Below are 22,848 nucleotides of genomic sequence, written 5' to 3' on the forward strand. Positions count from 1 at the left end.
TTGGACTGTAGGTAGGTCAAGTTTGAAAAAGACATTATTTTGGCTCACAGCCTTAAATTAGGTTGGACTTTTTAAGGCCCAAAAGTTTGTTTAGGCTATTTTCTGTAATATGAGGGTATATTTCATATTTTCTAAACAGGATTCGTGTTTGGTGGATCTAGTTTAAGCTGCAGCGTCTACGATCAAAATATGGATAGGTTCAGTAAAGGGCTTATTACACTTTACTAAATTCAGTCATCTAAATGATTTAGTCACTAAATTCAGAAAAATGTAATCGCATTCAGGAAGGTAGGTTTCTAAATTTAGGAAAAAGTACGGCTACTGACTCACTAAATCATTTAGAAATCTAATTAGAGTCGAATTTAGGAAAGTATGATCGCATTTAGTCGATTTAGTCGGTGTGCAGCACTTTCGGCGAGTGGATGTGTCAACATGTCGCATGCCGTTTGTTATTTGAAAAATTGAGAATGGCGACGAAAGAAAAAGACGTTTTAGGTCATATAATCGAACTTTATAAGGACATGCCATATCTATGGAACAAAAACGATAAAAATTACATGAATAAAAGTATTCGATGTGAAGATTTCGAAGTGCTTCTCAGCATATACAAAAATGTCGATAAGAATGCCACAATAAAAACGTTAAAGAGGAAAATAGATAATTTAAAAACAAATTTCCTTTATTTTGATGGACCCAACGGCCACAGCCACGGCGAGGCCAATTTTTTGATTTTTGGACAGCACTAGAGCCATTTTATTTATAAACGTCCGCCTTTGTTGCGTTTCAGCAGGCAACTGATTTAGTAACTATATTTAGAACAGTGTGATTAGAAGCTTCTAATTTCGTTCTTTTTCTGAATCCTAATTAGGCTACTAAATTTAGTAAAGTGTAATAAGCCCTTAAATCGGCTGTCATTGAACATCTTTGGCAGTCGTTACGGGTAGTCAGAAGCCAGTAAGTATGACAACCAGTGTTACCAAGGAGTATTGGGTGGCCCGGGTAACTGGATTAAGGAGGTCAGATAGGCAGTCTCTCCTTGTAGAACACTGATACTCAGCTACAACCGGTTAGACATGAAGACGACCCCAACATGGTTGGGAAAAAGGCTCATATCTGGGTTCCGCAAAATTATTCTTTTCTTTTAAACAAGCCTTAAATAACGAGTTCTAAATATACAAAACTATAGTTTATTCTGTTTGTCAGTTTATAAAAAGATTTCCACGTTATGCAATACTAATACTTCGCTTCATGAATGAATTAAATCTAGACCAGATTATTTTAGTTCTAGATCAATACTGCCTCTATTCTGCGGTATTTTAAGATGTTTCTTGTATTTATTTCTGGCCTGTGAAGTTTTGTATGTGAGAATGACTGACCATCTTTCCACTGATGAATTTAAAAAGAAAATCTTTAGGTGCTGTTAAGTGCAAAAAATATGTCCCAATTGCAACACTCCGTATTCTAAACTCGGTAATAAAATAATAGTTAAATATTTACTATGCTTCAGAATAAATGATTAAATTACACCACTTAGAGCACCTAGATAAAAATCTTTGAGTAATTTTACGGGTCTGTCAATTTTTAATTTAAAAAATATTAATAATTAAATCGATTTTGAGCATTTTTTTGTAACAAAACTAATTCTGAATTCTGATACAATGTAAAAAATATATATCGTGCAAAAAAGAAATGTAAATATCTGCAAAACGAATAAACCACAACAAGGAAAATAACTCGCGAACTGATTATTAAAATAATAAAAAAAAAACAACTCGTGTAAAATAAAATGAGAAACACCATTTGTACATTAAAGTCTCTGAGGAAATCTAATTTCTATTCACTTTTCTTCACGAAACCAATTTACCTTTATTTTGATATAATTTTCCGATGCTGCTCCGGCCAATCGGTTGATGTCAAGATTATTAAAATAAATATTTATTTATTAAAAAAAAAAAAAAAAAAAAAAAAACACAGGAAATAACCACCTTTTGTCAGATATTTCAATCATATGCCTAGCCTATACCTAACTACGTTGGGGTCGATTTCAAGTTTCACCAGATGCAGCCGAGTACTAGAGTTTAACATGGAGCGACTGCCTATCTGACCTCCTCAACTAGCAACCTTTGTAGTTAATACTAGTTGTCATACTAACTGGCCACTGAATACTGGTAAAAAAATAAAAAATGATCTAATGACAGCCGGGTTCTTATACGTCAAAAATTGACATTGTTAACACTTAATTATAACAGATAGGAGCATTTTTAGATCCACGGTTCTGATTAACATGAAAAATCTGAATTTTAAAAATAACAATGACCTCATTAAAGGTTCTATTTCTGAAAGCCACTTTGGGGATTTGGTTCACGGTTGTTTTTGCAGCCGGAGGACCTAAAAAAAGACAGCTGACCTGATTTTTTTCTGCTTACAATAATTACTCGACGTAATTAATTAGTATGTAATTGTATTTTTTTACGTATAAAAATTATTTTGTTGGCAGTTTTGTTTATGGTCAGTGTAAATGGTTTTTTAAAAGATATTTATCATCCCACTTATTTTAAACTACGGTTGTTTAAAACTACATTAACTCTTGCGAAGCAAAACTTATTTATGTAAGAACTCATTTTTTTTTCGGATAAGTAATAAATATACCTAACATGTTTTCCATTAACTATCCAGAAAACTTCCCTGGCCCTTGAAATTAAACCGAAAAATATATAAAAAAATATCATCATCAGCTCAGCATGTTTTCTCCTTCCATACTCTTCTATCTGCCATCATCTCACAAGTAACATTCTTTCAATACCAACTATAAAAATCATTTATATAAAATCTATAAAAAACATATTATATTTAGGTAGTTTTACCCATAAAGCTATAGTACCCGTTTAAGCACCATCGTAATCGCATTTGGCCCAACGCGAGCGCCACGTTTTGCACATAACTCACTTGGTACGGGCCACACACCCCTTTGCGATATATTATTTATATTTAGGGTATACCTTAATATATTTTCTTGTATCGAAAATAGCTGGAGCTTTAAATTTTTAAGGGATAAACAATGCAATTGGTCGTAAAAGCCTGGTTTATAATGTAGGAGTGATGTTTTATACACGCCACTACTTTTATTATTATTACTTAACATTGAAAGTTCGCCACGTACCCAGATAAATACAAGATCAAAATAACTACACATCTAACTAGCAGTTTTCCCGCGATTTCACCCGCGTCCCGTGAGAACTACTGTCCGTACCGGGATAAAATATAGTCTGTGTTACTCGGTGATAGTTTAGCTTCCCAACAGTGAAAGAATTTAATTTACTAATATTATTATTTTGTATGTCTCTACCAGACCTCGGGACTATAGAGTCCCGGATTTTTGGGAGGCGAACGTGGGGCCGAAGCCAACACGCTGAAGCCCTTTTGAGACAACTTTAATGAAATGGTGACACAAAACCGACGATTATCCCTGTATACACTATAGAAATGTACCCAAGAACAATCCCCGATTCTGTGTTAAACTATTGCTAACTATGGATGAAAACTACTGGGGCTATTGTGATGGGATGCTAGTGGACTAGCAATGGGGAAACTACGGGAACTATGGCACCTGCCGATAACAATGTAATAAATACACGTAAAAATGGCAGGTGGAGACTCGCCAACTCACTTACTGGGCCCCCGGGAATCAGTCGCTAAATCGCAACAAGGGGGCAACAGGTACATGAGCGGCTGAAGGGTGAGGATACCTCGGCGGACTTTAAACGCAGATCACGCGCTCCCTGTGGGTCCAGCATCACCGGCCCACTCGTCACTTACCACGAGGCACCTACCCTCCAAGCGGGCTGCTAACCCTACTCTAGCGACTCCACTCTGACCGGCCGATGAAGGCAAGCCAAGAGGCGGGAGACCTATCCCCCGTCATGCTTCACTCCGGCAGGCCGGAGATGGGGGACAGTATACTCTCCCTGGAGCACTCGGATATATAGCCCCGCGGGGTCGCTACTCCCCGTCATCCGCCTCAGATGCCCTGCGGGGCATATAATTATTATTATTTTTCTAATATGCTCAGTAGATTCGGAGCCTTTAGAGCACTAATAAAAAAAGTTTTTGCCCTACACTAACGATATTAGTCACTTCCTATCTAAATACATGTCCAAATTAACGAAATATGTGCCTAATTTTATCCAAAGCAGTTAAGACCGGTTTACCGTGAAAGCGAACTTTCTTCCTACCCATTTGCCAGAGTTTCGTAAAGATAATCAAGGGGTGAGTCGAGATCGGGTTTTCTTCATAAACATATAAACGAGTATATGTTTATTTTTTAACCGTATTCATCCCGTATCTCTTAGTTATAAGTCTGTCCGTTTTTTACAAAGCTTGGGTCCTTAATTCTTGGAGAAAAATCGTGCGGGTTCCTATATAAATTGGACGACCGAGAAAAAATGTTCACTATACCCAGCAAGGGTTGTCGATTTAACGGGCAGGGTTTTGTTATGTATTTTATTTTTTAGGGTAATTTAGTATAATGGTTTTTTATGCTTCAATGGCCATTATATGTATATTTTTTGCGAAGTCAATACATTTTCTTTTATCGCGTTAAAGACGGTAAATAACATTCACACAAATTGTCTATTTATTTAGTAGATATTTATCAATTGCTTACATACAGAGGCGTTAGAAAGAAATCAGTCATGACAGCCAGTATTGTTACACACAGGCATATATTTACTTGTATCACTTTTCCAGCAAGAATTTAATTTGTAAAAATTGAACACAATCCATCCCAACAGACCTGTCTAAAGGCAACATTCACGTCGGTGCGTTACTGTGTCTCACACAAATGTTTCTTCTGGTCTACTCGCTCTAGCAAACAGTAACAAATTGCGTGCGAACATTTCTAAAATGTCCGCGAAATTGCAACCATTGTGCGCGAACACATGCTAGCAGTAGACTCACGACCCGTGCATATTTGTTCGCGAACAATTTCAGTGAAATCCCGCTGTAGGAATATCAGAAACAATTGTCTGGATAGAATAATTATTTTCCTATCAAATAATAGTACGGTAGACCGCACATCAGTGGTAACTGTCATGCACCTTAACTCAATAGTAATAAGTAGGATTTTCCTATAAAACTGTTACCACTGACCTGAAGTTGACTGCACAGCAGAGGAAATAATACCGACTATCGACAAAACTAGCAAATAATAAGATATCATAATACTCCAAAGTATCGATACGTGAAGAGCTCTCGAAGGCACTCCACCTAGTTTTCAGCGGAATATTTTGAAATACCCCGTTTATTTTGATGAAGGTAGAGTATAATCTAGTTTAATACTTATACAGAGAATTTGGTCATCAAGTAAAATATTTGGATAAATATTTAGATTTTACCGAAATTTTCTTAGCCTTTTTTTCTGGTTGGTACATGATACCATTATTCTTTGTACTGATTATATTTTTAGCATATCGAGTATCTAAAATTCATGTTAGGACAACATAGTATAAAATGTTGAAATTGAAAAAATGCTAAAGTAAATAAATAAGCTACCTGATGGATCTTTAACCATGTTCTCACGAAATTCATATATCGGGTGAGTAGTACCTTGATCAGCACACCAGTGAAGGTATATTATCCACCTAAAAATATCTAACATCATCAATCTACAGGTAAAAACCGTAAGAAAATCTGTGCAGTAGATTTGCATTTCAGTGTCAAAAAATATTTAAACTAAAGTTTTTTTTAACGATTCCGATTTTAAGAAAAGTCCTCTCTTAAAAATGGTCACTATAGAATAACATCATCTTTTTTCTAACATACAAAAACCCAAACCTACGCAAAAATCCTTGACAAACAAGATATAACATTTATACAGTTTTCCAGCTTGATACAGCAAACCCGTTTTCCATATAAAAAGATATACCGAAAATAGAAAATTGGTTTTGTTACTGTCAGTCCTACGTTACCTTAAGTGACGTATGTTTGTATGTATGGGTACGGAATATATACGACTTTGAATATGGCTTGATATATTAGAAGATAAATCTAATATGATTTTCGAAAATAATCAATATAAAAAATAAAAAATAATAAAGTCGTGGTGGCCTAGTGGGTGGGTAAAGGATCAACCTCTCAAGTATGAGGGCGCGGGTTCGATCCCAGGTCAGGCAAGTACCAATGCAACTTTTCTAAGTTTGTATGTACTTTCTAAGTATATCTTAGACACCATTGGCTGTGTTTCGGATGGCACGTTAAACTGTAGGTCCCGGCTGTCATTGAACATCCTTGGCAGTCGTTACGGGTAGTCAGAAGCCAGTAAGTCTGACACCAGTCTAACCAAGGGGTATCGGGTTGCCCGGGTAACTGGGTTGAGGAGGTCAGATAGGCAGTCGCTTCTTGTAAAGCACTGGTACTCAGCTGAATCCGGTTAGACTGGAAGCCGACCCCAACGTGATTAGGAAAAGGTTCGGAGGATATATGTATTTTCGAAAATAATGAATAGAAAGAAGGTGGGTTTATGTAAGTCGTGGTGGCCTTGTTATTAAAGATACTGTCGCTCAGTAGTGTAGTAGTAGTGTGTAGGTAGAAATAAATATTTTTCTGGATAAATCAAAAGCATAACGTGAGTAAAGCACCAACCTCTCAAGTATGAGTGTGGGTTCGATTCCAGGTTAGGCAAGTAACAATACAACATTTCTAAGTTAGTACATAGTTTTGTAGAATATCTTGATCACCACGACTTTACTTAGTCTGTACGTGGGTACTTTTGAAGGATATCTACATATATACCAATGACTGATTGAGGGTGAAGAAAAACATCTCAAGGAAAGCTGGACTATAGTCTGAAATCGCCAACCGCATTGAACAAGCGTAGTGATTAACGCTCCTCATCCGCAGCCCAGCAGTGGGATGATAAAAAGGCTGATGACGATGATGACAAACATGGATAAAATCTTGAAGTAAGTAAAACACAAATGAAGTTATGTCTAGAATTATTTTATATTGAGATGGAATTTTTATTCATCTATTCTTCAGTATTTCGCCCTCCAACAAATTCTATTGCACATTAAGTTATTTATCCATTTTGTTATCTCTATCCCCTTACAAAGACTTTAATCGTACATTTTACACAAATATTGTTATTTACTCGTCAAAGAAACCTTGTTTTTATTCCATTTCAGTAACTAGTTTATTCAAGATGGTGAACCAAATTAATGACAAAGACTGTTCGTATTTTTGTAAATCTTTTTAACGAAGATGCTCGTTACAAATTCCAAAAGAATTGTTTGAAAGAAAATAAAGTTACATATACAACAAACAAATAGATCTTATTGTAAAAATTCCATCGCTTGAGTAATAAAGTTAATATATACAAATGTCATAAAGATTTGGTTTTTGTAGCCTAAAAGACTCCTAGACCGTTTCAAATAATTATTTCTGTTGGAATGCTACACTATTCCTAAGTAAAATAGACTATTTTTTTATCCCGTTATGGGAACAAGTTCTCCCGGGACGCTGGTGAAACCGCGGGTAAACGGCTTGTATTTAATAATCTTACAGCCTTTTTACCGTCCCACTGCTGGGCTGCGGCCTCCTCTCACACGGAGAAGGATTGAGCATTAATCACCACGCTTGCTCAATGCGGTTTGGTGATTTCAGACTTTAATAATTATCTTGTAAAATAAATTAGGTGTACATATATATTTTTGTACGGTGTACTTGGTACTAGAGGATAATAAATTGAATAAAAACATCGTTAACATAAGTAAACCGAAGAACTTCAATATGTTTAGAATATATTAGCAATCGATCACGTGTAGTTTATATATTGTAATAGAAAGAATATACCTCTCTTTGATAACCACTTTATTTCTCTTTAGTGAAATATATTGTTTCTCTTAGGTTTTGTTGGGGATAGTATAAAATAATTAGGTACAGTCTAGACTAGTAATAAGTTTTCGGCATAAATATAATACATATGTAGGTAACAAATAAATTTCATCTTTTTTAATAATGTTTAATAAAAATACTGATAAAAAAATCTAACGGGTGACTTTTCCTAGTACAAATAGTTATACTTCTGTGCCAAATTTTTAAATAACATTGATAATATAAATCAGCCTCCAAAATACACCCTTATTCGCTGAAAAACCCTGAAAAAGAACATTAATTTCGTATTTTCTACACATTTTTGACACATGTCATGTTTTATAGCTTACGACAAAAAATAAACACTTTTGTACTAAAAGAAAACTATTAATCAAATAATGATGTTAAAAGCCAAAAGAAAAATATTTTCTCGAACAAAAACCCGACGGTATAGTTTTGTGCGTCCGCTAAGATTAATGTGCTAACTAATTATGTCCGCGACTGTACTATACTGGGCTAACACTTGTGTGCCGAACTGTACAAAAACGACCATTTATTACTGTTGCGAAAAAGAGATGGAGAGATACGATACTTATGAAATAGAAAGAGAAAAGTGAAATAGAAAAATGTCGTGCCTTTTTCTAATTAAGTGAAAAGGTTTGAATAATGAAGATTTTGGATACAAAGTGAAATAAGATTACCTACAGATTGTTATTAAGTTTTTGAAGGGACTTAACGAGGCACAAATCTTTTGTAAAATGTACATTGACCTTTACAAGTTTGAAATAAAATAATGAAGGCGGTTTTATTTTTGGATTTTAAAAATAGCCGTTAATTTATAACAATTCGCGGAATCTTTTTATTCGGCGTTCACTGACTGAATATTTAAACACCACTTAATGTTGTATTAAATTTTTCTTTGTTGGTAAAATAGTTTTCTCGGGGATAACATTTTACTTTTTCATTTTTATATAACGTAAGGCTTAGCAAGCTTCGGAGGAGCTTGAAATCAAGAAATATTTTTCTCAAAAAAATATAAATCTCAATCCCTATACCCTACGTTGTAAGAAGATTCTGAACGAAGGTTTAATACGTTAAGGCAGAAATATAAAATTCTAAAGCTGCGTACGTACTATTAAGCGTTCTTAGTACGCGTACTCCGAACTTTGGCGGTGTTACACCCCCGTGCCTGGGAGGGCAAGTAAAGCCGGCGTGCCCCCTAATGCTAGTCAGTAGTAGTCGTTGTTACAATTCCACGTCAGAGGCCTGACACTAGGACATGTTAAGTTATTAAAAATCTACAGCTCACTCGTTATGAAAAAGAAGCGAATATTTTATTTATTTATTTAAATCAGGCATCAAGGCCCATAGAAAACACTATACATAAATATTATAACATTAAATCATATCATATTTTATATAAACTACTTAAAACTAATGCACACAAAGTGTCGGCGTCGTGTTACGCTGCGAGGTGTCGCGTAGCCATCCTCGGAACCTCCGATATACGACACCCTTCGGCCAAAACTCTTCCTTGAGGAATGTCTCGACATGATGAGTTGGAACTCGCACCATGAACGAATTGAAGTTCGTATTGTGGCGCGACTCCAACTTCGCCACCCTCAAGGCCCAGTTAGTTTTGGATCGGACATACTCCACGATCTGCTCCACCGTCGTGGTGTGATGTAGTCGGGACACGTACAACTGCGTCGTAGGTACTGCAGGACGCAGCTGGATGTTGGGTCCAGTTTGTGCGGTACCGCACTGATTCCTACAAGGTGGCCTCTTTTTTCTCCTTTCTATATAGCTCAATACTTAAGCTGTGCTTAAACCAAACTGACTGTCAACCGTCGAATGTGAGCGAACGTTACGCATTTTATTGTATTTCCATACATATTCACTTTTTCGTAACTACACATCTAACCTACGATACGTTGTGTGTATTATGCATAGATGCGGACATTCGGCGACTGACACTCAGTATCGAAGCCTTATATTCTACGTATATGTACTTTAGCACTTTACGAAAATGTGTGTACTACTGGGTACTCGTATGTACGTCTGTACGTAACTTAACATCATGAATAAATTAATGGCCGTCTCCCAGCCAAGACAATTAATCTGGCAACCCAAGTAGGTGGAACATGTCATTCGTTCCGTTCCACGCATCTAACGTTACTTAGTTGCGTGTATTTCTGAAAGGCGAAACTTGAGCGTGAAATGGAACGACGCGTCTCAAGATTACAGTAAAGTTTCATGTGTTTTTGGAAGATTATAATATAATGTTTGTAAGGGGTTTTTCAGAGATACTATATGTTATGGTAACCAAGACTTTACCAGCATATTATGTTACAAACTGTAACTCCATAATTTACACTGGCGATCTCATTCCGGTCCCGAGGGAGCTACTTCTGTACCAGATAAAATATAGTCTCTATATCATTTGAACTGTAATACTATACAGTACTTAGCTACTTCCAGCTTAAACTGAAAGCTGACTACTAGTTGGGAAAAGGCTGGGTAGATTTGCAGGTAGATATTTACTATAAGGGTGCTTTCAAATATGCTTTGTTGTTTATGCATGAAGTAGTAACAATCATTCACATATTCAGATTCATACACTACACTGAAAGTTTAATTAAATAATAACAAAAAAAATTATCGTCAAAGTCATAAGAATGAGACAAAAGCACTTGAAAATCCAACTAATGTTTAACAAGATGTTATGATGAACCTATTCTACGCATTTATTCGTAACCAACATACGCCAACCAACTTTCATACGCTTTTAAAATAAATATCATTAAAACTGCTTGAATTTCCGATAACATTACAATATTCCAAGTTATTAATTAAGCCGTCGGAAATAATACAATCAGCTCCCATCGTGACGACACGATGATTTGCGATGAAAAATGAACGAAAATTCGGCAAAATCCGCAAAAAATACGCTGACAATGTGATTGTTTTTGAAACCGTCTTTTCGAACTGACGTAATTAATCCATGATTTTTTGCTAACAAAGGTTTTTATCAATTTATCTGTAGGTACTTTGTAGAATTATGTTAACCACGCATTTTTCGGAATAGTTAGGAAAGGTATTTAAAACCTATACATATTTTTACTTGGTTAGTACTATGTATGTAGTTAGGTATGTTTGTGTTAGCATTTTAGATGTCAGATAAGCACTCATTCTATGAGCATTGTAACTCAGTGGAATCCGTACCTATGCACTGAAAGTGAACATAGGAAACGCATAGATATGTAGAATATATACAATTTCCAATACCGGGTTAAACTCCAGAATCTCCGTTAAAGTACCTATATGATTGTTTACAAAACTTATCATTTATTTATACGCAGTATAAAAATCCGGCTTGTAATAATCCTTCAAGCATTTCCCACTGAACATGATATAACTTACCGGTTTACAAAATGACTTACAAAAAAATCGCCTGTTGAAAATTCAATAAAAACATTTTGGGCAAACAAATGAACATCTCTATCACCCGCAACGCTGACAGCGACGAAATATATCGATTGTAGGTAAACAGATACCAACAAATGGCCGGTTTTCGACAAGCGAGTTATGGGTTTAAAGCTTCGTTCACATTGTAATAGCACGTAGAGAGAAAAGCACGTATCGTGGCAGATATGAGTCTTCACATAATAAAGCTGGAGCACCCAGCACGAACACATGCCGACAGGCGAGTTAGTAGAAAAGACGTAAAAAGGTAATCAAAGATCTAGTTTTTGACTGTCTGTCACAGATTTTTAAATTATTTCGGAGAATGCTAGATGCGAATATGTGTAGGTACAGTATATGAAAGAATGGCTAAATAACAGCCGCGCGGGTTGGTTGATCTTGGCGCAATCCGGGGATGAGTGAAAATCCTCTTCAACTGTCTCGAACAAAAATTTTCTGCGTGTTTCGAAAAGTACGTTGCTAATTAGCTACGACCTGACAGGCAGACAGACACCAGCTAGAAGGTATCACGATATCCGGGTAACTGGGTGGTGGAGGACACATAGATCAGTCGCCCCATGTAAAACACTGGTTTCATATCATACTCGTAAGTTAATTAAAGTAAGTAAATGATGATAATAATGGCAAAAATATATATTTTGACGGCAACGCTCGTGGCTGATACCTCGGTATATAGATGTGAACAAACCTTTATCCTCTCGCGAGTGCAATTAATAACGTCCCTGTGCGGTTGTTATAAATTCTGTGCGTATCAGAATTCAATAGTCTGCTGAAAGTATCCGTGAAGCCTTGTTGTTGAATGGACAATTGACACTGCATGAAATGACTGCTTTACGACTCATTTGCCGAGTCTTTTCCCAACTATGTGGGGTCGGTTCCCAGTCTAACTTCTTTGTCTTGTAACGACTGCCAAAGATGTTCAAATGATAACCTATACATAAAAGTAGAGATAAAAATTACAGATAGTAGAAACCCCGTCACAGTTAGGAAAAGGCTACACAGATGATGAGCGGAAAACCTGAGTTCTTTACTTTCATATTTAATTCAACTGTTTCTATAATTCTACAATCCTCAATCGATGCAGCCATCTTCCACTTCAATAATCTCGGTAGTTCCGATTATGTTAATTGGTATCAATGCGAGATGCGTATCGATTTCAATGGCAATTGATGTTTGCTTCATTGAATATTGAGATCTTGATATAAGATGGGAAATAGAACTTTATACTTGTGTTGGTCATCTTAAAACCACTTGTCATAAAACCATTTAGCTAACCTTCTGTAAGACCTACTGAAAAATGAATATCCATGAATGAATGTCCATAAATATAATTCTGTTTACTGGGTCTGTAGTTTTTAACCCATGTGGCAAGGTTATTACTTCCTGCACTCGGATAAAAGTAGCCGATGTCTTTTCTCAAGCCTGAAAGCCCAACAGATAGATATGACTGATGTTACTTTCACATTGATATTAGTCAGAATGTGTTCGCTAAATCCTATCCTAACTCCCTAAAACTGACATGAAAATACCTATTTAATTTATTAATTGAATAAATATACCTATTTAATTTTCTTTTTCCTCTATACACACATGGCATGGACTTCTCATAAGACAAGACCATGCCGACATTATTTTTGTGGTACCAGAATAGCAAAAACTCCTTTGTAGTTGGTCGATATCAGGAACCGTCAGCTATCGAATACGTTTGATGTCTCACAATGATTGATGTCCACTATCTATTCCTGATCTGTGTTCCATTTGATCACATACTACTATTTCGATAAGACTGTATGTGTGTAAGTCTTAAAGGTTAAACCAGCGGGGCCTAGCAGGGCCAAGGCCTGCCGGGGTTGCGGGATTCTTCGAAAGAGTTACCGCGGCCCTGGTACATAAAAGGCCTACGACGGAAGAAGAAGGAGTCTGACACTCCCTCACCGCTGCTAACACAGCGGGAGGGTTCATTTGATGATTTTTGACATCGTTAAAAAAAGTCTTAAAGGTTAAACCACAATAAGTATATCATAAAAGATCTTTCTTAAGAGTAAAAGCTTTTTTATTGATTTTTCATAATCTGCCTAACTTTTTCCTAATTGCGTTGGCCAATAGATTTTCAGTTTTTAACAAGAAACAACTACCTATCTGATCTCCACATTCGGTAAGACTTGTTAGAATTCAAGGCAACGACTTCCCGTAACGACTGCCAAAGATGTAAATGTCACAGACGTTACAGTCAAAACGCAAAATATGTCTTCCGAAATAAGAACTGGTGTTATTTTATTTTATATCCAGTACGTATTAAAAAAAAATACCAAACTTAAACTTATACCTACCTGAAAATTATTTCAGTCAAACGTGAGGTAATTGCGTACAAACGTATATACAAACAGGACATACAGGTCAAACTGAGAACCTAATTTTTGAAGTCGGTTGAAAACAAAGATATATCATAAAAAATTCCTACCAATTAACTCTTATTTCCTACTTGTACCTAATAAAATACAAATTCCTTACAAGATATGAACCAGTACATTTATTGTATACTTAGTCTACACTATCTAGTACAAATATTGTCTTACAAGATTATTAACATAACCTTTTATTAAGGAAAATTACATGAGTAATTTTGTTAATGTTTTGTAGGTACAGAGTTTTTAAAATGTCGAATGAGATTTACTTGTGTTTATTTAACAATATATTCTATTTTAATAATTATATTATGAAGTGTGATAATGGCTGGCAGTTGAAAGATAGGAATGAGTGTAATCTTAGCTTGTTTGCGTGGTATAATATTTTATATAAAGAAAGATGATTTAGTAATCTAGAAATTAAGTTAAATAACTAAAAAGATGTTGGATAGATTAGATAGTTTTTGCCTATCATGTCATGTCTACTGGCATGTCTACTAGCGGTTTGGCTCTTTCTCAATAATTGGGCTACCAAACACTCATTAGTTCCTTAAATTAAGAAGCCTTTGTAAACAAACAAAAATCTCTTTATCTCTAGAATGTCTGGATGATGTTCATCAAAACGAACTTTTAAAATATCGTGGTATTAAAATACAGTTATTATTTCAGCTACAAAATTTAATACAATAATATCCACAAATGTAATCATTAGATATATTAAAACAAATAATTTGAAACCATTAATATTACAAAAAAAAAACATTTTTAACGAAATCCAACATTCTATCAAAAACGAAGATAATAAATTAAAATGAATTCAGTAATAAAATCATGCGTAACATGTAGCTTTATTTGTTTTCGAAGAAAAACAATATGGTGATGAATTTCAATTAAAAATTCAGAAAAAAAGTTGAAAAACTATGAATAATGAAATCCTAGAATCTACATTTTATTTCAATAATTAAACAAGAAAATACATCTTTTAAATTAAGAACAGTTTTTTATTTTATTTTATGAAACCGTTTGAAAAGTTTTATTTGCTTCAAAATCAAATAAAGTTTGTATTGATCAGTTTATCTTTATTTTCTGAGTAGCACATGTTTGGAATAAAAATTCAGCTAAAATCTGTATTGGAAAAATAAAATAGTAGCTATATTATTGAAGTCGATTATTTTTTTGTGATTAAAACTAGGATATCCTTCACATATATAAGGATGACTTGCATACATATTGATGTATACTTATTTGTTTTTCAAATCTGATATCTTATAAAGCTGAAATGTTTGCTGTCTTGAACGCCTTAATCTTAGGAACTCGGATTGAACAATTCTTTCAGACAGACTGTAGGTACAGCTTTTTTCCGAGTGCGTCAAGTCGTTCCCAAAACATGCGGGTGAAAAATGCTATATTTTCTTAAACACGTGTCAAAAGTCTGTTACTTGTACTTGTAAACTTATTTGTAATGACACTATAAATATTTTGTATAAACGTTAATCTCTACGACAAAACAAACTTATCAAAAGCAGTAAAAACAAATATCTTAACTTCTCGAGAAGTTTTGTTGCTGACTCAAATTCATTGATCCCAAGTGTAATTACACATTCTCTTCGTGAAAACAAAAGGCGGCCTAGCAAAACTATGGTTATCAAAAAATAATTTTCGAATAATATGTAGTTTTAAGTAATACAGCAGTACGAAATGTATTAATTATATGAACATATGTGGGTTCTTTATTTTAATAATTTTATATTGCCATTTATTGAGGAACACGCTATTCGGGTGCGCGCAGTAAAATCCGCTGGTGGAAGCTGCGCAATATTGAAACCTTGCAGAATTAGATTCTTGTGTGTCTTTATGTTATTTCGAATGTTAGACAAAGGCCTCCCCAAAACTGTGGAAATATGTACTACGCTGGGCATGTGTTTTGGTGAGCGCAGTAGATACTTATGGGATATTTTTTAGCTTACGAGATGCGGCAGCCATATTACATTTGAGATATAAAGAAATACTGCCAACATAAAAGCTTACAAAAACGAATATTGTACTCCTAACAATAGCTTTTTTAAAAGGCTTCTTTCAAAGTGTTACCTACCTAAATTCAATAAAACCATAACAAGGCCTCTCTCTTGGTTCTCTAAAAAACAGGAAACACTGCATTTACAAAAAATATTGTTTTATCTTAGGAATTTATTTACGTCCCGAACATCCACATTTTAGCGCGCTACTTTCCTAGGAGATTTTGCGTTATGACTTCACCGCTAGTCATTTTGTTCTCCATTATACGAACCTTCACAAGGCTCTGTTCTTCAAAAAACCAGGAAATTCGACAGTATTTACAAAATAAATAGTAGGTAAATAGTACCTTTTTACGAAGAAAACCAACTTGACTGCGTAAATAAAAGGGCTTTATCGTTTTATTTGTTTTTGTCTTACAGGTAATGAGACTACGATTCTTTTAATCAGTAATGAGGTTAGTCGTTAATTGTATGATACAGTTTCCTTACACATAATTTTGTTTTTTTTCTGGGTAATTATTATCAAAATCATTTGTATGTCTCTACCAGACCTCGGGACTATAGAGTCCCGGATTTTTGGGAGGCGAACGTGGGGCCGAAGCCAACACGCTGAAGCCCTTTTGAGACAACTTTAATGAAATGGTGACACAAAACCGACGATTATCCCTGTATACACTATAGAAATGTACCCAAGGACAATCCCCGGTTCTGTGCTAAACTATTGCTAACTATGGATGAAAACTACTTGGGCTATTGTGATGGGATGCTAGTGGACTAGGAATGAGGAAACTACGGGAACTATGGCACCTGCCGATAACAATGTAATAAATACACGTAAAAATGGCAGGTGGAGACTCGCCAACTCACTTACTGGGCCCCCGGGAATCAGTCGCTAAATCGCAACAAGGGGGCAACAGGTACATGAGCGGCTGAAGGGTGAGGATACCTCGGCGGACTTTAAACGCAGATCACGCGCTCCCTGTGGGTCCAGCATCACCGGCCCACTCGCCACTTACCACGAGGCACCTACCCTCCGAGTGGGCTGTTAACCCTGCTCTAGCGACTCCACTCTGACCGGCCGATGAAGGCAAGCCAAGAGGCGGGAGACCTATCCCCCGTCATGCTTCACTCCGGCAGGCCGGAGATGGGGGACAGTATACTCTCCCTGGAGCACTCGGATATATTGCCCCACGGGGTCGCTACTCCCCGTCATCCGCCTCAGATGCCCTGCCAATATTAGCGTTGATTATAAAACAATTTGAAATGGAAGGTGAAAGTATATCAGTGTTAGTTATGCACTTTTGTTTATGCTTGTTCCTGTGCTAACTGCGACTGCAAGTTTTTTGATTAATGCAAGTAATATCCTGGCAAAAGAATAACATATAGGTAACTTTTTATCCATGAGCAGGAAGTTATTACCTCAGGAACATCATCATCCTCCGACCCTTTTTCCCAACTATGTTAGAGCCGGCTTCCAGTCTAACCGGATGTAGCTGAGTACCAGTGCTTGACAAGAAGCGACTGCCCTGCCTGACCTCCTCAATCCAGTTACCCGGGCAACCCAATACCCCTTGTTTAGACTGGTGTCAGACTTACTGGCTTCTGACTACCCGTAACGACTACCAAGGATGTTCAATGACAGCCGGACCTACAGTTTAACATGCCATCCGAACATAACTTGACAAAAACAGTCAATGAGTAACGCTCTCATCAAATTATTTGCATTATCTATAAGTATTCTGCTCATTTAATACATATCCAAATCAAAATATTAATTAGATAAACATTTCGTTCTAATTAAACTTCCTTATCGCAGTCATACTTTTCAAATGAGATAAAGCCTTTCATAATAAAACTGTCATTTGATCCACTCTGAATATTTTTATCTACAAGGATACAATAAATCTTCTCATAAAATAAATTGGATTATCTGAAAAATCGTTTTTCATTATTTTTGCGTAATATGAAATAAATAGAGGCTTTTTATGTGAATATCTGAGTCGTGGTGGCCTAGTGGGTAAAGAACCAACCTCTCGAGTATAAGGGTGTGGGTTCGATTCCAGGTCAGGCAAGTACCAATGCAACTTTTCTAAGTTTGTATGTACTTTCTAAGTATATCTTGTACACCAATGGCTGATAAAAAGGTGAAGGAAAACATCTTGAGGAAACCTGGACTATATAGTCTGAAATCACCAACCCGCATTGAGCAAGCGTGGTGATTAATGCTTTATCCTTCTCCACGTGAGAGGAGGCCTGTGCCCAGCAGCGGGACATAAATAGGCTGTAACAGTAACAGTATGTGAATATAATTTTGATTTTTTGAACCCAGTTAGATAATTAATGTAAAGGATTATGTGAATTGCTAGGGCCAAAGTTTTTTACCTAATAAAATATCATTAGAGCTATCATCATCATCCAGCCTTTTCCCAATCATGTTGGGGTCGGCTTGTAGTCTAACCGGATTCAGCTGAGTACCAGTGCTTTACAAGAAGCGACTGCCTATCTGACTTCCTCAACCCAGTTACCCGGGCAACCCGATACCCCTTGGTTAGACTGGTGTCAGACTTACTAGCTTCTGACTACCCGTAACGACTGCCAAGGATGTTCATTAGAGCTATATTATGGTTTAAAATGCCGTTAACCTTTAGTTATAGTATTTTTATGATAATGTCTCCAGGTTTAGGTTATAAATATACCAACAAGACATTGTGACAGTTTTGAAACCTGTATGAGTAGTTGTAGAAATTGACTTCACGTTCATTGATGGGCACGAATTGTATTTCCATGTAAGAAGTCATAATCTTCAGACTATTGAGAAAATCCTTAGGTAGGCTAACCTAACTTGAAAACCACTTAAATATCATTGAAACATGAAACAACTTGAGATCATAGTCACAATCATCCATTAAATTATCTCAACCATAGTTGCTTGACTGTATAAGTAGTTTTTGATACAATTTAACAACAAAACACATAAAACCATACCATTTATACCTAAACATTTTGTAATTAACAGCCAGTTTCTTCATCAAAAGTTAAAGCCAAAGTAAAAGTCAAAGTAATGTCTAAAGTAAAAGTAACGGTCAAATTCAATTTTTCTATTAGTTTTGCTGTCACTTTAGCCTTGAAAAAACGAATTTGACCGTTACTTTTACTTTAGACATTACTTTAACTTTAACTTTTGATGAAGAAACTGGCCGTAAGTAGGTATATATAAATACAGTTCTAAAACGTTCTAGTAAACAACTTGAAACTGATCGACGAAGTAATTAAATCGTTTAAATATTTGTAAGGAGTTTCTATTGGTACTACATAAGGTACTAACCTCTTTAACACTTTTCATTTCGGTCTTAGAACATCTTGATTGATTTGAAATGATAGTGGGCGGAGAACTTGGTACTTTAATGTTTTATTGATGGTAAAGTTTAAAAAAAAATACTTAATAAATAATACGATTTCCTTAAGGGAAGTTTGAAGGGCCAAGATTTTTAAGAAGAATATACGTGATATTAAAAGAATTTTCGAGGGGTTGTCTGCCACTGTTACGTTATTTTTATATTTTACGAGTATATTGATTTCCGACACTTATGCGAATATTAGACATTTAAATAAAATTACTTTTACGGATTTTATCGGGATTAAATAATCCGTAAAAGTAGTTTTATTTTACGAGTGTGTTTAGTTACACACTATTTTAATATCATCATCCTCCGAGCCTTTTCCCAATCACGTTGGGGTCGGCTTCCAGTCTAACCGGATTCAGCTGAGTACCAGTGCTTTACAAGAAGCGACTGCCTATCTGACCTCCTCAACCCAGTTGCCCGGGCAACCCGATACCCCTTGGTTAGACTGGTGTCAGACTTACTGGCTTCTGACTACCCGTAACGACTGCCAAGGATGTTTAATGACAGCCACTAATGACACACTAGTTTAATATAAATATACGTAATATTTTTCTTTAAGCTCAGAAGCCAAATATGATGGAGTTTCACCCATTGTATTTATACCAACCTGCATAATCAAAAAATATCTTAAATACGTAGATCTGTGTGACAGAACGCATCGTTAGTGTAAAATTCCTTTTGTGCTAAAATTTTCGCGTAGCCATAACTAGTAACAGTAGATAACTTAGGTATAAGGTTATTTTCCAACGTTATGATCTAAATGATTGCATTTCTGATTACAATACAAAAAAAATAGGTTTATATATCCTAAGTAGTTCTAACAAAGCTCAATCGTTACCTACTCAACTACGAATCGCTTGCATACTACATAAGTACTTGGCAAGTTTTATTATACCACTAGCTTCCGCCAGCGGCTTCGCCCTCGTGGTGTATTGATAAAAAGTAGCCTATGTGTTAATCGAGGGTATCACCTATCTACATACCAAATTTCAATCAAATCGGTCCAGCCGTTTTTGCGTGATTGAATAACAAACATACATCCATACATTCTCACAAACTTTCACATTTATAATATATATATATATATATATATATAAGTAGGATATAAGTAGGATTAAAACATGAAAGATTGACTTAATGCTACTCCATACTACACATAAGACTCAGGATGCATTTGAATAGCTCATTATTTTAACATATCAACAACTATATGAATAGGCAAATATATTTGGGTGGGTGCAGCGTGAGGGAGTTTCAGACTCTTACTGTCTAAAACCCACCATGTTCCTTCTTAAGCCCTTTATGTACCAGGGCCGCGGTAACTCTTTCGAACAATCCTGCCGCAGGCATATTTCTGACAAACATGAAGAAAATCGATCTCAGTGGCGTGCACTTGGAGAGGCCTATGTCCAGCAGTGGACTGCGATAGGCTGATGATGATGATGAAGAAATGAAATAACTCAATTTGGCACCTTTTCATCTCCCACTGTAGGGTACAGGCCTATTTAACATTTATAATTACCCCATTATTCGGACCTTAAAAGAAGGAAAGTTTAGTGTGTATGTAAACTCAGAAACTATTGGTCTGCTTTCAGCATTAGAATGCTTCATCCTCTCCGATTAGCATGGGGTGTAAATATCCAGGTACACTAAGAAGTTTCCTAGGGTTGTGGCTAAAACCGCTGGGATAGCTAGCCGTTATGTTTTAATGTGGCGTGCACTTGGAGAGGCCTATGTCCAGCAGTGGACTGCGATAGGCTGATGATGATGATGATGATGATGTTTTAATGATTTAAAAGTGACATGTAAGAGCATACTAATGTATAGCAGCATAAACGATATACATACATGTAGGTAATTTAATATGTGTGTGTGTTTCAGCCGTTAAATAATTTTTAAGTGGTTGGTACTTAAAAATAATTGTTTCAGCCTACAGCGGTTTGGTTCAAAGGTTGTATTTCATGACGTCGATAATAACTGGCCGTTTATATTTTTATAATAATGTAAGGGTAACTTTTTTTGGTGGGTTTCAATTAAACATAATAATGGTTTGTCATTTTAGTACAATGTTTTGATTAAAAACACGGTCTTAAATATAAAAATAGGAATGCTGCATTTACAATTTAAAAAAAATTTGACTTTTTTAATTATTTATTAAATTAATAATCGTGTCTATTAATTAAGTATATTTATCTACATTGGGATATTTATTTATTTCTAACTTTACTTATAAAAATACAACTGTTATTTTAAAAAGAGTAAGAAAACGTAAAACTATGTAATTATTTTTTAAATCCAACAATAATCCCTTCCGAAAAAAACTTTAAATAAACAATTTAAAAAAAGAACTTACCACAATACCGAAAAAAAAATCCACACACACACTCAAAGAAACTCACACATACACACTTATAATAAACAAACAAAAAATATTTATGACAACGCACGTTCACACAAAGGATCACTTTCGAATTTCGAATTTGGTTCGCGATTAAGGCGGGGACAGACGTGCGCCCACCGCACGATGCGACGCTAGACTGACGGGAGTCGGGAACTGAAAGAGCTGCAGTGTATTATTTGCTCATAGCGCAGGTTTGTCCGTAAGCCGCACGTATGTACACGGTCTTAGTGCAGTCTAGTTTCTTGGAAAACGATGCGGTTTCAATGTGTGATTACAGTTTTTAAGTTCTTTGAGACATTTGAGTAGGATTTGATTTAGTTTTGGTATAAGAATTACTTCTGTAATATCGCGGAACATTACTATGAAAAAGCACAAGTTGAGTATGATATTTTACTGGTATTTTCTACTCATGAAAAGCCGAAAACTATTAAAACTTTAAACGATACAAAACACACGGTCCCATCTGCGTCCTGAATGAACAACTTTCTTCATCCGGATAAGTAGTAGTCTATGTCCTTTCATAAGTCTTTCTGTGTAATAAAATTAAAATCGATTCAGTAATTTTGGCGTGAAAACGCGACAGATAGACACAATTACTTTCACAATTTATAAGTAAGAAAGAATGATTATACCTATTGTATCCATTAGCAGCATAACATGATAATGGACAACAGTAATTCACTCGTTTTTGTGAAAAGACAAACAAAGTTCTGGCAAAGATAAAAAGGGCTATCTTTCAGTTTTGAGTTTTCGCCCGTATTTCATAATTTTATCTCGGGTTCAAAGGACAAGATTTTAACTTCCGATAAAAAATAAACGTATAGTATAAAGTTAATCACAATTTATTCGTAATATAAGTCGTGGTCTTGGAGAGGCCTATGTCCAGCAGTGGACTGCGATAGGCTGATGATGATGATGATGATGATGATGATAAGTCGTGGTGGCCTAGCAGATAAAGTACCAATGCTTTTCTAAGCTTGTTTGCACTTTATAAGTATATTTTGAAGAACAATGAACGTGTTTCTATTTCTTCTTACTAGCGTTAGTTCTCGGGGTCCGGTTTCCATATCCTCTTCTTGTATTCCACTTAAGGCTCAACACACACCAAAAGAGCGGCGAAGGGCAGCGAAGCGAAGCGCGGTTTGAGTGTCATTTGAATTTTTACTTTATTCCCATTACTATAATGTATATTTTCGCATGAGAAACTCGAACGAGTCGCGCCGCGGGAAGTCCCGCGGCGCCGCGGGCATGCTTGCCCTTCGCCGCTC

General features: G+C 35.8%; 1 protein-coding gene across 1 annotated transcript in view; it reads right to left on the reverse strand.

Moving 5' to 3' along the window:
* Window positions 1-21,671, reverse strand: part of LOC124641933 (octopamine receptor beta-1R-like) — a 95,938-nt gene extending 74,267 nt beyond the window's left edge. The window contains exon 1 of the mRNA XM_047180197.1: window positions 21,533-21,671. The gene's annotated coding sequence lies outside the window, so the exon portion shown is untranslated. The remainder of the gene's footprint in view (window positions 1-21,532) is intronic.
* Between the last annotated feature and the right edge of the window lie 1,177 nt (window positions 21,672-22,848).

The sequence above is a fragment of the Helicoverpa zea genome, chromosome 23, assembly GCF_022581195.2.
Source record: "Helicoverpa zea isolate HzStark_Cry1AcR chromosome 23, ilHelZeax1.1, whole genome shotgun sequence".
NCBI lineage: Eukaryota > Metazoa > Arthropoda > Insecta > Lepidoptera > Noctuidae > Helicoverpa > Helicoverpa zea.